Source organism: Procambarus clarkii, chromosome 85 (assembly GCF_040958095.1).
Source record: "Procambarus clarkii isolate CNS0578487 chromosome 85, FALCON_Pclarkii_2.0, whole genome shotgun sequence".
In the NCBI taxonomy this organism is placed as follows: Eukaryota; Metazoa; Arthropoda; class Malacostraca; order Decapoda; family Cambaridae; genus Procambarus; species Procambarus clarkii.
In genome coordinates this window covers 3,101,710-3,115,422 of record NC_091234.1, presented here as the reverse complement: position 1 = coordinate 3,115,422, position 13,713 = coordinate 3,101,710, and the positions used below count along the sequence as shown (strand labels likewise).

The 13,713-nt window shown below is 39.7% G+C and overlaps 1 non-coding gene across 1 annotated transcript; it reads right to left on the bottom strand.

Moving 5' to 3' along the window:
• Positions 1–3,610: 3,610 nt before the first annotated feature.
• On the bottom strand, positions 3,611–3,729 carry LOC123750978 (5S ribosomal RNA). The gene has a single exon (XR_006772057.2). It is a non-coding gene; the product is annotated as a 5S ribosomal RNA (ribosomal RNA).
• Positions 3,730–13,713: the final 9,984 nt, after the last annotated feature.

The window sequence follows — 13,713 nt, the reverse complement described above, 5'->3', positions numbered from 1 at the left end:
CCTTCTGCAGCAATGTACGAGTTGGTAGATTGACAAAATGACGTGGCTAGACTGTCAACTTTAACTATCCTGTGTGAAATTACAATTATAATAGGGTAAGATAAGATTATAAGAATTAAATGGAGTAATTAAATCATGAACAGTGAAACAAAATGTTTCGAGGCAGTACAAAGGGATGTAAAAATTTCTATACCCGGTACTCTACAAATGATGAAGATATGGGCAAGAGGTGTCCTATTATGCTTTCTATGATTGCTTTCTTACGCAACACATTAAGGAACCAACACGGGAAAATAATATTTTAGATTTTGTGTTAACTAACAGGGAAACACAAATTAATGACATCGAAAAAGGGAGTGAGCTAGGGAACAGTGATCACAAAGAAATCAGATTTAGCATAGAATGGAATAGACCAGTAGGAGAAAATTCTGTTAAAGTGCCAGATTTTCTAAAAGCTGATTTTAATAGCCTAAGAAATTTTTTGGGTCAAATTGATTGGAAAGTCTTGGGTATGGGGTGTGGGCCGGTCTTGGAGCGAGACATGAACCTAGCGATAGGTGACTTAAATGGGGATTTCGATGTGGATTCAATATATAACTTATTTAAGAATATCCTAAACAAAGCACAGGAACGTAGTATACCATACAAATTGAATAGATAGAATACTAATGACCCAAAGTGGATAACAAAGAATTTGAAGAACCTTATACGTAAAAAGAGAGCTTGGTATAAAAAGGATTAAAAATGGGGAGGACACTTTAGAACAGGAATTCGTACAACTGGTTAGAAATGTTAAAAAAGAGATAAGGAAAGCAAAAAGAAACTATGAAGTTCGCATAACAGGGCAAGCAAAGACAAATCCTAAAGGTTTTTTTCAGTTATATCGTACTAAGACTAGGAAAAGGATAGGTCCATTAAAAACTGAGACAGGTCAAATAACAGTGATGAAGAGATGAGTAGTTAATAGAAGCTGCCTCGTATGGGCCAATAGGCCTTCTGCAGTTCTCATTATTACTACTATCCCCTACACCTTACTTTCCTCCTCGTCTCTCTCTTGCCTATTTATTGCCTGTCCCTACCAGTCCTCATCACAATCGACTTGAGAATGGTCCAGGACGGACCGAAACGTCGTCGTCCCTTCAACTTCTAGTGTGTGGTCTGGTCAACATACTTCAGCCACGTTATTGTGACTCATCGCCTGCACACGAGTAGTATTTTTAATAAATATTTTGTATCTGTATTTACTAAAGAGGAACTTAACAATATGCCTTCAGCCGAACAAGTCTATGTGGGTGGGGACGAGGACAGGTTGACGAGTTTAGCAGTTACCAGGGAGGATGTTCTTAAACAAATAGTAAAACTCAAACCAAACAAATCCCCAGGGCTGGATGAAGTGTTTGCCAGGGTGCTTAAAGAATGCAAAGAGGAGCTTTGTGACCCACTGTCAACCATATTTAATAAATCAATAGAGTCAGGCAGAGTGTCAGTGTTTTGGAAAGTTGCTAATGTGATACCAGTTTTTAAGAAAGGAGATAGATCACTTGCGTCTAACTATCAACCAATTAGCCTAACGTCTATTGTGGGAAAGTTACTCGAATCTATAATAGCAAATAAAATGCGTCTTCATCTTGAAAAACATAAATTAATAATTGAGTCACAACATGGTTTTATAAATGCCCGTTCATGTTTAACAAATTTGTTATCTTTTTATTCTAGCATAGTTGAGGCAGTTGATAGTGGTAAGGATTGTGATGTTGTGTACCTTGACTTTAGCAAAGCTTTTCATACAGTGCCACATGAAAGACTGATTAAACGGATAGAGTCTCAGGGTATTGGGGGTGCTATATTAAGCTGGATTAGGGCATGGTTATACCAAAGGAAACAGAGAGTTAGTATAAATGGAATCAAGTCAGAGTTGAAAAATGTTGTAAGTGGAGTGCCTCAAGGCTCTGTCCTGGGACCTCTGTTGTTTATAATATATATAAATGATTTAGATTCAGGTTTGAGTAGCAACATTTGCAAATTTGCCCTATCACTTCAAGTTGATCTAGATAGGGTTTTGAAATGGTCAAAGGATTGGCAGATGCAGTTTAATGCTGATAAATGTAAAGTTCTGAGGTTAGGTAATGATAGAGTTACAAGATACGAGCTAGATGGTGTTGAGATTGCGAAGTCGGATTGCGAAAGGGATCTGGGAGTTATGATTAGTAAGAATTTAAAACAAAAGGATCAATGCATAAATGTTCGTAATAAGGGAAATCGGACACTTGGATTTATTAATCGCAGCGTTAATAACAAGACACCTGGTGTGGTTCTCAAGCTATATCTTGCTCTATTTAGGCCCCATTTAGATTATGCAGTTCAGTTTTGGTCGCCATTATAGAATGGATATAAATTCACTTGAACGTGTCCAGCGTAGGATGACTAAGTTAATTCCCCAAATTAGAAATCTTTCATATGAAGAAAGATTAACAAAGCTTAAGTTGCATTCACTGGAAAGGCGAAGAGTTAGGGGTGACATGATAGAGGTTTACAAGTGGGTGAATGGACATAACAAAGGGGATATTAATAGGATATTAAAAGTATCAACACAAGACAGAACACGAAACAATGGGTATAAATTGGATAAGTTTAGATTTAGGAAAGACTTGGGTAAATACTGGTTCAGTAACAGGTTGTTGATTTGTGGAACCAATTACCACGTAACGTGCTGGAGGTGGGGTCCCTCGATTGTTTCAAGAGCGGGTTGGACAAGTATATGAGTGGGATTGGGTGGTTATAAATAGGAGCTGCCTCGTATGGGCCAATAGGCCTTCTGCAGAATGTCTATTGATTCTTAGGAGTAGATTAGGATGTAGGGCAGCTTGCATATGTCATCTTCTACCTGGTGAAGACAGCGAGTGGCGGAGCCGAGAGGATTATGGGTCTTCGCTGACGGAGCCGGCCCCCATAAGGGCAAATATCCCCTTAAATTCGTTCAGCTGACTCGGGTTGCCGGGGGCCACCAAAGAAGCGCCACTGATTTATATCTGATTTATATATTATTACACGTATACTTCTATCATGTTTATGTAGTTTTCTCTTCAGAAAACTTTATTTACTTTTATTATCGCTTTTATATGTCTCCTCATCTCACTGAACATTGTGAACAAGTTATATTATATTGCACCACACTAGTACTGATATTAAACAGAAAAGTGACACTAGGTGGTAGCACTGTATCAAATCTGAATTGAAAGCGTTGCCGGGACGCAGAGAAGAATACCCAGCTGGCGACCGAAATAAATGTTGAGAACTGAGGTAACGACCGGAGGTCCCGCAAAACTTTGCACGTGTAGCTTGGCAAGCCCGGTGGGTGTTATCATGAGATGATTTCGGGGCTTTAGTGTCCCCGCGGCCCAGTCCTCGACCAGGCCTCCACCCCCAGGAAACAGCCCGTGACAGCTGACTAACACCCAGGTACCTATTTTACTGTTAGGTAACAGGGGCATAGGGTGAAAGAAACTCTGCCCATTGTTTCTCGCCGGCACCTGGGATCGAACCCAGGACCACAGGATCACAAGTCCAGCGTGCTGTTCGCTCGGCCGACCGTCTCCCCCCTTAACATTATTGCCAACAGCATTTGGTGTTCCCAGGCGGTCATCCATCCAAGTACTAACCAAACCCAACGTTGCTTAACTTCGCTGATCGGACGAGAAGCGGTGTTCTTAACGTGGTATGGCCGTTGGAGCTCTCTCTCTCTGGGGTGTTGCACATTGCAGGATCGAGCTCAAGCAGTTTTTTTTTCTACCACAGATGTGGCCACACATTTACAATGCTAGCCAGCATTGTGTCTTTTATATAGTGTCATTAATGTACGTTCACAAAGGTGAAATGTAATTCTGATCAGCTTCCATATATACTTTATATCCATACATATACATACACGCACACATATACATACATATATACACACACATGCATTCACATACATTTGTCTCATTTACTCTGACAGGGTGAGGTAGCTGATAAAGAAACTAGTGTGCAATTAAGCACTTAATCACTGAAGGTGCTTTTACAAGCTCAGGTTATATAGTTACATCATATATATACATTGTATATTTGGTATATTACATGGTCAATCTTGGGTACAAGACCAATATATCATCAAGTGTTCCAGTACTCATATAGTAATTACACAGTTCAGCATACCTTAGCCCAGGAGGGCGAAAATCAGTCAGTATGGGGCATTCTACAATATTGTCGGAAAATCCGACACCATTTAATACAGACAGATAAGAGCTGTGTTGTATAAACAAGTTACCCATAGAAAACGTAACTTGTAGTGGAATTACCGTCTATAGAAAACGGGATATCATCACCACATACTATTATAATTCACCAGCTATTCTGCTGGGAATTATTCTTAAATACATTAGTCTTTGGACTTTACCATCATAAAAACATCTTATATAAATTAACTTAATTATCAATATTAAAGTAGAGTAAATGTGACCCTTCTATCACTTTCTGAAATCTGGACAAAGTAGGCCAGGCGAGAGTGAGGAGGAGGGCAGCCATTGTTTATACTAGACCAGAGGCTCACACGGGAGCAAATTCGGCTCCTGTTAAATTTACTTGGACGTAGTGTTATGGAAACTAAAAGTGTACCATTATCAACACGCTGTCTACAAATTCAAGTTAAGTGTCTATCCGAAACCCATTATCTATCATTAGTGGCCATTAATGTCATTGGGTAGGGTTATCCGGTTAGATCACATGGAAGCCTCAAACTAAAGGTAATTAAGCCAGGTCCTCATGTTCCATGTACTGTTTTCTCTGATATACTTGTCATATATAGGATTCTGGCTTCACAGCTAGCGCACTTTTGACAGGTCAAGACGAGGATGCAAGATTATGTGCACCAGTTACTGGGTGATAGAAGCTACCTCAAAGAGGATAATTTGGTGTCTACACTCTAGTTATACCTGGTGGACTAACCTGCTGTACTATAAGAGAAGGAACCTCATCAATGTATGTAGCTATTACTGTAATTTGATTGGCTGCATATGTGTAATATAAACCCCCCCTAATGTGTAGAGGATCGATTTGTGAGATTATGAGATTATTGCAGAAATACAGTCCACTTAACATTATACAAATTGCTATCGAAGTATATAAATTAACGTAAATATAAATTCATATAAATTAAATAAATATAAATCTCACAGGTCGGTTCCCACATTATTTGGTCCTTCGAACCGGATGACGGATTATTCGGTCCTATGAACCCACATTTGGTCATCTTAGTACCGGATGAACCAATTTAATGAATCCAGTGGATTCATTAAATATACTAGTGCAGTGTTATTTAAACAAAGCCAGCAGTCAAGACGGCAGCGTAGCCTCGAGGGAGCTCAGGAGCCTCCCTCAGCCCAGTTCAGCTTCGTCAGCGGTTTCACGCACACCCACAGATTTGGTGGAGTGTTATTCTGTGAAATGACAGCGCTAATATAGAAACCAGCCAAATTAGTGACTGTGTCGCGAGATTGTTCACGGATTTCGTGGTGTTACATTTCGCGAGAGATTATCTACGAATTTTGTGGAGTTTATTTCGCGAGGTCACTAATAATATTTAATACTTCTAGATAATATTAGAAGTTTCATAGAGGCTAATTAAGAGGCTATTATCAATAATTGTGTATATTATTTCTCCAAAATAGAGAATTATTTAATATAAATTGCACTAGTGATCACAGTATAATATTTACTAATTGCCAACCCACAACAGGGTAGGATATTAACACTGACTAGTTGAACTATTATTGTTCATCCTAGTCCCATTATTACCATAGTCAGTTGTACTATATTGAACAAACTAACACCATTAATGAATGGTCCAGACCCTATTTTGGGTGTAATTTTTATCAACTCGAATTGAGTTGTATATATAATAATTTACTTATGATCATTACACCTTTGAGTGATTAATTAGTGTCTCTACCATCCTAGGGTGATATAGAAGAGCTAACCTAAAGGTACTTCCAGTGACACTGGTTTATCACTCAAATCATTAGTGTGTATGATTGTATATATATAATGTGTATTAATTTTAAGTGCTAACCTCTAGTAGAGGTAGGATTATTGCCTAGTGAGTGCAGAATTTACCCTAGGCTACCATTAGTACTTGCTCACAATTTATGAGCCAGTGGTGCCCAATTAACAAGTCACCATGACTAATCCACAGAAAGCAAAGCGTGCTTTAATATCAAGCAAACGCCAACTAACAAGAGATCTCAACCAATATGAACAGTTGTTATATGAGCCTGTAATTAATTATCGTCGGTTGAAAATACCACTGTTGCAGATTCAAACCCAATTGCATATATTGAAAGCAAATAGGAAATCTTACCAAAATCAGGTCCACGACGACGACGACATAGTAGTTGAAGATGTGGAACCATTCCTGTCTGACCTAGCACAATATGAAGAAGAAACTCAAGCCAGGTTGGAACATTTACACAGGATAATTGAATCAGAACAAATAGCAAGTACATCAAATAAAGTAGATAATGTTATGGATGATCTGGATCTTTTTGAGAATAAATGTAAAGCCAGATTAGATCCTTTAATCAACAAGGATAAAGCTTCACCCAGTAAAGCTTCACCCACTACAGCTTCACCCAATAATATACCACCAGAAATTAAGCAGTTTTCAGACAATTTATCCACAGTCTCTGTGGATTCTGAAAACCCAATACCTGAAGCTACTAAGTTAACATGCCTCCAAACTAGAGGTGAAGCTGAACCAGTAGTAGAAAATGTAAATGAAAATAGCGACAGCACTAATTTCCCAGTCCAGCCTCCTAGGAATAATGCTGGCAATGAGAAAACTGTCATACATCTAGTACTACAGTTGCTGGATTTACCTCAACCTGATCAGACTGCTGACTCATTACAATCCTTCAGCATGGAGTTTGAGTCACTACTAAGAACATTCAGACTTAAGGTTGATATAACTACTAGTGAATGGATGACCAAAGTAGTCCTTCAACGAAAATTGTCCAGCGATATACTAGATGAATTATATGCACATCAACATAACACCATCCTGACAGTACAGGACATCACTGAAGGTTTACATTCCATCATAAGCAAACGACGAGCAAATGAGGAAGTTAAAGCCTCTTGCAAGCCTTCAGAAATAGAAAATAATAGTCAATTAAAGGGTAAAACAACCACCCCAAATAAACATCAACCAATTACTCAAACATCAAGTTGCAGAAAATCTGACAATGCAGCAGCATCCTCCAAGCCTACTGTTACTAGTTCACCCAAACCGGTAACTTCCAAACGTGCAGTAGGCTGGGGGACATGTATGTTCTGCAAAAAGAAACATTCAACATACCGTTGTGCTAATTATCCAACCAGAGACACTCGTATTGAGCGACTCCAGGAATTAGGGAGATGTTCGAGGTGTCTCAAGTCACACAACATAGACTATTGTGATACCCAATTCAACACCTGTAACAGGTGTAGAAGAGGTAGGCACCATGCAGCACTGTGCAAATATACGAAATTAACGTATTCAAGACCCAAGGTGGAAGATAGCATTCCCACCACAGTACAGTACTGCAAGGTGCAACAAACAAAGAGTGTCCATTCGGCAAAGTCTAAAGGTAATACGACTTTGCCTACTGCCCAAATTACCATCCTGAATAAGAGGGCCAAGGTCCATACCCGTGGGTTGTTTGACCAAGGATCCCAGAGAACATATATCACCAAAAAGTTGGCAGATGAATTACAATTAAGGCCTGTAGCCCAGATGTCATTCAACATCTCAGGGTTTGTAACAGATGCAGGACCTCAAGTCTACCAGGTGGTACAACCATCAGTACGCTTAGGCAGGTACGTCTGTCGAGTACAAGCCATTGTGGTGGACAAAATACCAGTAGACCTACAAGTTCAAGGTCTGCGAGCAACAGCCAAATTCCTGAGAAATAGAGGAATAAAATTGGCAGATAATATTAAGACTGATCACCTCACTGACTTCGGTCTCCTTGTAGGGACAGACTATTGTCATCGATTCATCGGTAGCCCTACTAAATATCAGGGCATAACCATGTTAAACTCTGCAGGAGGTAAATTACTCTCAGGCCCAGTATCAAACCTGAGGAGACCTATGCCTGCAGATAAACAATACCAGTAGAAATCTAAATTTGTCAGCTGATTATATTTCTCCAGTAGCATTATACTAAGGAGATTACAGCTGACTATACCAACAGAGGTTGATGTTAGTATCATCATTTAAAGCTGAAGATGAGTTCATGAGGCCTCAGTGGCAAATCAGTGAACAGTAGCCTAAAACAGCTACAAGTCACTGCGACCAATGTCACTGAACCCACTGCAGTCTCAGAACCATACTTTACTTTAATGATGAGCTATTCAATCTTCTGAATCAATTAATTAAATTAAACCCCAATAAATCTGATGACTGATTTGATACATTTATTATTTAATCAAGATGTATTCCATGGGCCTCAGTGTTTATATATCAGTGACCAGTTACCTGAAGAAACTTCAAGTTATATCTGATGTCACTGATCTCACTGCAGTCCCTGAATCATACTTGACTGTAGTACTTGATCACATTCAGTCTTCTGGGTTAAATAATATGTAATAAGGCTTGAATATTAGCCTTTCAAGAGTTGACAGGGAAATGAAATCGCATTAGACTTCTAACCCCTGCAACTCTAGTACGGGACATCCGTCCTGTACGAACAGACACACAAATGTGTGATTAATCTAATAATTCGAAGGAGGAGTATCGGTGTTCGTCTGTTCTAAAGAGGACTTCGACCCGTGAGCAGCCCCCTGGGGAATTATGTCGGAAAATCCGACACCATTTAATACAGACAGATAAGAGCTGTGTTGTATAAACAAGTTACCCATAGAAAACGTAACTTGTAGTGGAATTACCGTCTATAGAAAACGGGATATCATCACCACATACTATTATAATTCACCAGCTATTCTGCTGGGAATTATTCTTAAATACATTAGTCTTTGGACTTTACCATCATAAAAACATCTTATATAAATTAACTTAATTATCAATATTAAAGTAGAGTAAATGTGACCCTTCTATCACTTTCTGAAATCTGGACAAAGTAGGCCAGGCGAGAGTGAGGAGGAGGGCAGCCATTGTTTATACTAGACCAGAGGCTCACACGGGAGCAAATTCGGCTCCTGTTAAATTTACTTGGACGTAGTGTTATGGAAACTAAAAGTGTACCATTATCAACACGCTGTCTACAAATTCAAGTTAAGTGTCTATCCGAAACCCATTATCTATCATTAGTGGCCATTAATGTCATTGGGTAGGGTTATCCGGTTAGATCACATGGAAGCCTCAAACTAAAGGTAATTAAGCCAGGTCCTCATGTTCCATGTACTGTTTTCTCTGATATACTTGTCATATATAGGATTCTGGCTTCACAGCTAGCGCACTTTTGACAGGTCAAGACGAGGATGCAAGATTATGTGCACCAGTTACTGGGTGATAGAAGCTACCTCAAAGAGGATAATTTGGTGTCTACACTCTAGTTATACCTGGTGGACTAACCTGCTGTACTATAAGAGAAGGAACCTCATCAATGTATGTAGCTATTACTGTAATTTGATTGGCTGCATATGTGTAATATAAACCCCCCCTAATGTGTAGAGGATCGATTTGTGAGATTATGAGATTATTGCAGAAATACAGTCCACTTAACATTATACAAATTGCTATCGAAGTATATAAATTAACGTAAATATAAATTCATATAAATTAAATAAATATAAATCTCACAGGTCGGTTCCCACAAATATAATGTTCAAGAGAGTGCATGTTTTCTCTTTCACAAAGTTGACACATTGTGTACTCTACATTTGGGTTTTGAGAAAGCTGCCAGATACGTCTATATCCCAGGCGTATTCTGGCCACTATAACATCACATTGCCGGGTTCTTGTTCTATTAGTCCCATATGTGAATGTCTCCTCACGATATCTATCATAATATTTAATGCTACAACTTTCAGGTCTTTGTGAATTTGTTAGGTCGGTGAGATCTTCACTAGATATTTGTTTAAGTATTCTCTTTGTCACTGCTAATGAAACACCCATATCAATTTCTACCACTGGTTTTCTACAGGCTGTCTTTGCAAGCATATCAACAGTGTCATGCCTTGAGATGCCAACATGTGATGGTATCCATAGGAATTTAACCTCAAATCTGTTTTCTTTAGCAGCTAAAACATTCATTCGAATATCACTGACTATTTTCTGGGTGTCACTACTATGTGCGTTCAATGCCAGGAGTGCACTCTACGAGTCACAGTATATCAGTCCACTGCCTTTGTCTTTTAAAAATTCAGTGGCAAGGTATATGCCTGCAAGTTCGGTTTGAGTTGTACTTGCCCAGTCATTGACGCGCTTCATTGCTGTATGTACGAGAGAAGATTGTTCAAATATCTTACATGCACATCCGGTACATCGTCCACCTTCTTCTACAGAGCCTTTGGTATAGCACTAATACACATCGTTACCCATACTCTGAGTACTTTCAGTGATGCTTTTCAGTGTTAACTGTTTTAATAATGTAGTAGTGTGCACACTATCTTTCTTGGGCGCATTTACAAAATCAACTGATTATCCCATGGAGTAATTGGCTCATTAATCATTAGTAGAGTTGGGTACATATTTAATATTTTGATGGAGTTAGCTACCTTGTAGAACCAATATACATAATCAGATTTCGTTCTTCTTCTATAGACCTCAGGTGAGTGCAGCATATTAGAAAGTTTAGCTTGAAACTTCATGTGTTGTCTAGAACTACTCAATGCCTTCACGCCAAAAACTGTGCTAATAGACAAAATTCTCTCACTTATGGTAGGTAATTTTAACTCTGCTCTCATATTAACTATTCTCGTGGACTTTGGAGCCCCAAGGATGAGACGCATAGCTTCATTTTGCAAGGTTTCAAGAGATTTCAGCTCTTTGTCAGTATCAAGCATTGTGTGCTGGGCTTTCTCCTCTCTCCCTTAGCTCCATAGTCAAGTAGTGGCGGGGACCGGACTTCAGGCATGACTTGGAGAGCTCCCTGAGAGTGGTCAACGGTACCCCAGTAGAGGGGGTGAAGACTCGCAGCGTGGGGGGTTATAGGATCATTAACAACCGTACCCCAGTAGAGGGGGTGAAGACCCGCAGCGTGGGGGGTTATAGGATCATTAACAACGGTACCCCAGTAGAGGGGGTGAAGACCCGCAGCGTGGGGGGGGTTATAGGATCATTAACAACGGTACCCCAGTAGAGGTGGTGAAGACCCGCAGCGGGGGGGGGGGGGTTATAGGATCATTAACAACGGTACCCCAGTAGAGGGGGTGAAGACCCGCAGCGGGGGGGGGGAGGCTTATAGGATCATTAACAACGGTACCCCAGTAGAGGGGGTGAAGACCCGCAGCGGGGGGTTATAGGATCATTAACATACACCTCCGTTGTTTAAGTGTAAATCCCATCACACAAGGCTAAGGTGAGCGACGCGTGACAGTAACAACATTAAACTCTTTGGGATAACTGGTAACATCAGTAAATTCTCTGGAAAAGCTGGAAAAAAACAGAAAACTCTCTGGGAAAGCTTGTGACAACACTAAACTGTCTGGGAAAGCTTGTGACAACACTAAACTGTCTGGTAAAATTGGAAATAACATTAAATTCTCTTGGAAAGCTGCTATCAACATTCAACTCTGGTAAAGCTGGTAACAACATTAATCTATCTGGAAATGCTTGTAGCAATATTAAACTCTCTGGGAAAGCTGGTACGAACATTGAACTCTCTGGGAAAAGCCTGGTAACCACAGTAAATTTTATTGAAAAGTTGGAAATGTCAGTAAACTCTCTGGGAATGCTAGTAAAAACATTAAGCTCTATAAGAAAGTTGGGAACAACAGTAAATGGTCTGGGAAAGCTAGTAACAACAATAAACTACCTAGTAAAGCTGGGAACAACATTAAACTCCCCAGTAAAGCTAGTAATAACGTTAAACTCTGGTAAAGTATGTAACAACAGTAAACTCTGGGTAACCTGGAAAGAACATTAAACTCTCTTGGAAAGCTAGTAACATCACTAAACTCTGTGGGAAGGCTAATAACAGCTGGTGACAACAGTAAACACTCTACGAAAGCTGAAAACATCAGTAAGTCTCTGGGGATGGAAACATCAGTAAAATCTCTGGGAAAGATGGAAACCACTATGAACTCTCAGGGAAAGCTGTTAACCAAATTAAACTCTCTGCGAAAGCTGGTATGAATATTAAACTTTTGAAGGAAATTTTAACAACAATAAACTCTCTGGGAATGCAAGTAACAACAGTAAACTCTTCGGGAAAGGTGTTACCAAAAATTGACTTTGGTAACAACATTATTATCGCTGGGAAAACTTGTAACAACATTAAACTCTATGGGAAAGTTGGTAACAATATTAAACTCCTGGAAATGCAGGTAACAACAGTAAACTTTCTGGGATTGCTGCTAACAACATTAAACTATCTGGGAAAGTAGGTAACAACATTAAACTCTGTGGGGAAAGCTAGTAACCTCATTAAACTCTCTGGGAAAGATGCTAGCAACATCAAACTCTCTGGAATTGCTAGTAACATCATTAAACTCTCTGGGATAGGTGGTAACAACATTAAACTCTCTAGAAAAGCTGGTAACAACATTAAACACTCTTGGATAGCTGGTAACAACGGAAACCCTTCTGGAAAAGCTGGTAGCAACAGTAAATTTACTGGAAAATTTGGAAACAACAGTAAACTCTCTGGGATAGCTTGTAACAACATTAAACTCTCTGGGAAAGCTGGTAACAACATTGAACTGTCTGGTAAAGCTGTTAACTACATTAAACTTTTATGAAAAGCTGATAACAAAAGTAATCTCTCTGGGAAAGCTCGTAATATCAATAAACTCTCTGGGAAAGCTGGTAACAACAGGAAAAGCTGGTAACAACTTTAAACAATCTTGGAAAGCTGGTAACAACTTTAAACAATCTTGGAAAGCTGGTAACAATATTAAACTCTGTGGGAAAGCTATAAACCTCACGGAGAGTGCAACACAACTGTTGCAGTAACCTGTGCCTCACTGATGGACTGCAACACACCTGCAGCAGCCACATGTGCCTCACTGATGGACTGCAACACACCTGCAGCAGCTACATGTGCCTCACTGATAGACTGCAACACACCTGCAGCAGCCACATGTGTCTCACTGATGGACTGCAACACACCTGCAGCAGCCACATGTGCCTCATTGAAGGACTGCAACACATCTGCAGCAGCCACATGTGCCTCACTGATGGACTACAACACATCTGCAGCAGCCACATTTGCCTCACTGATGGTCAGCAACACACCTGCAGCAGCCACATGTGCCTCACTGATGGTCAGCAACACACCTGCAGCAGCCACGTGTGATCATGCTGAGACATGATGACATGTCTCAGCATGATGACATACACTATACCATGATGACACAATGATTGTAATTCAATATTGGTTTTGATTGTTGCACTGCTTAACTTGGTCCTGGCCTCGTTTGTGTTTATTCTATGGTGATATAATTCCTGCTCGGGAAGCATAACTTTTGTCACTCTTTAAATCAGCTTTTTACAAATTTTGTATTTCCTCATAATTTGTG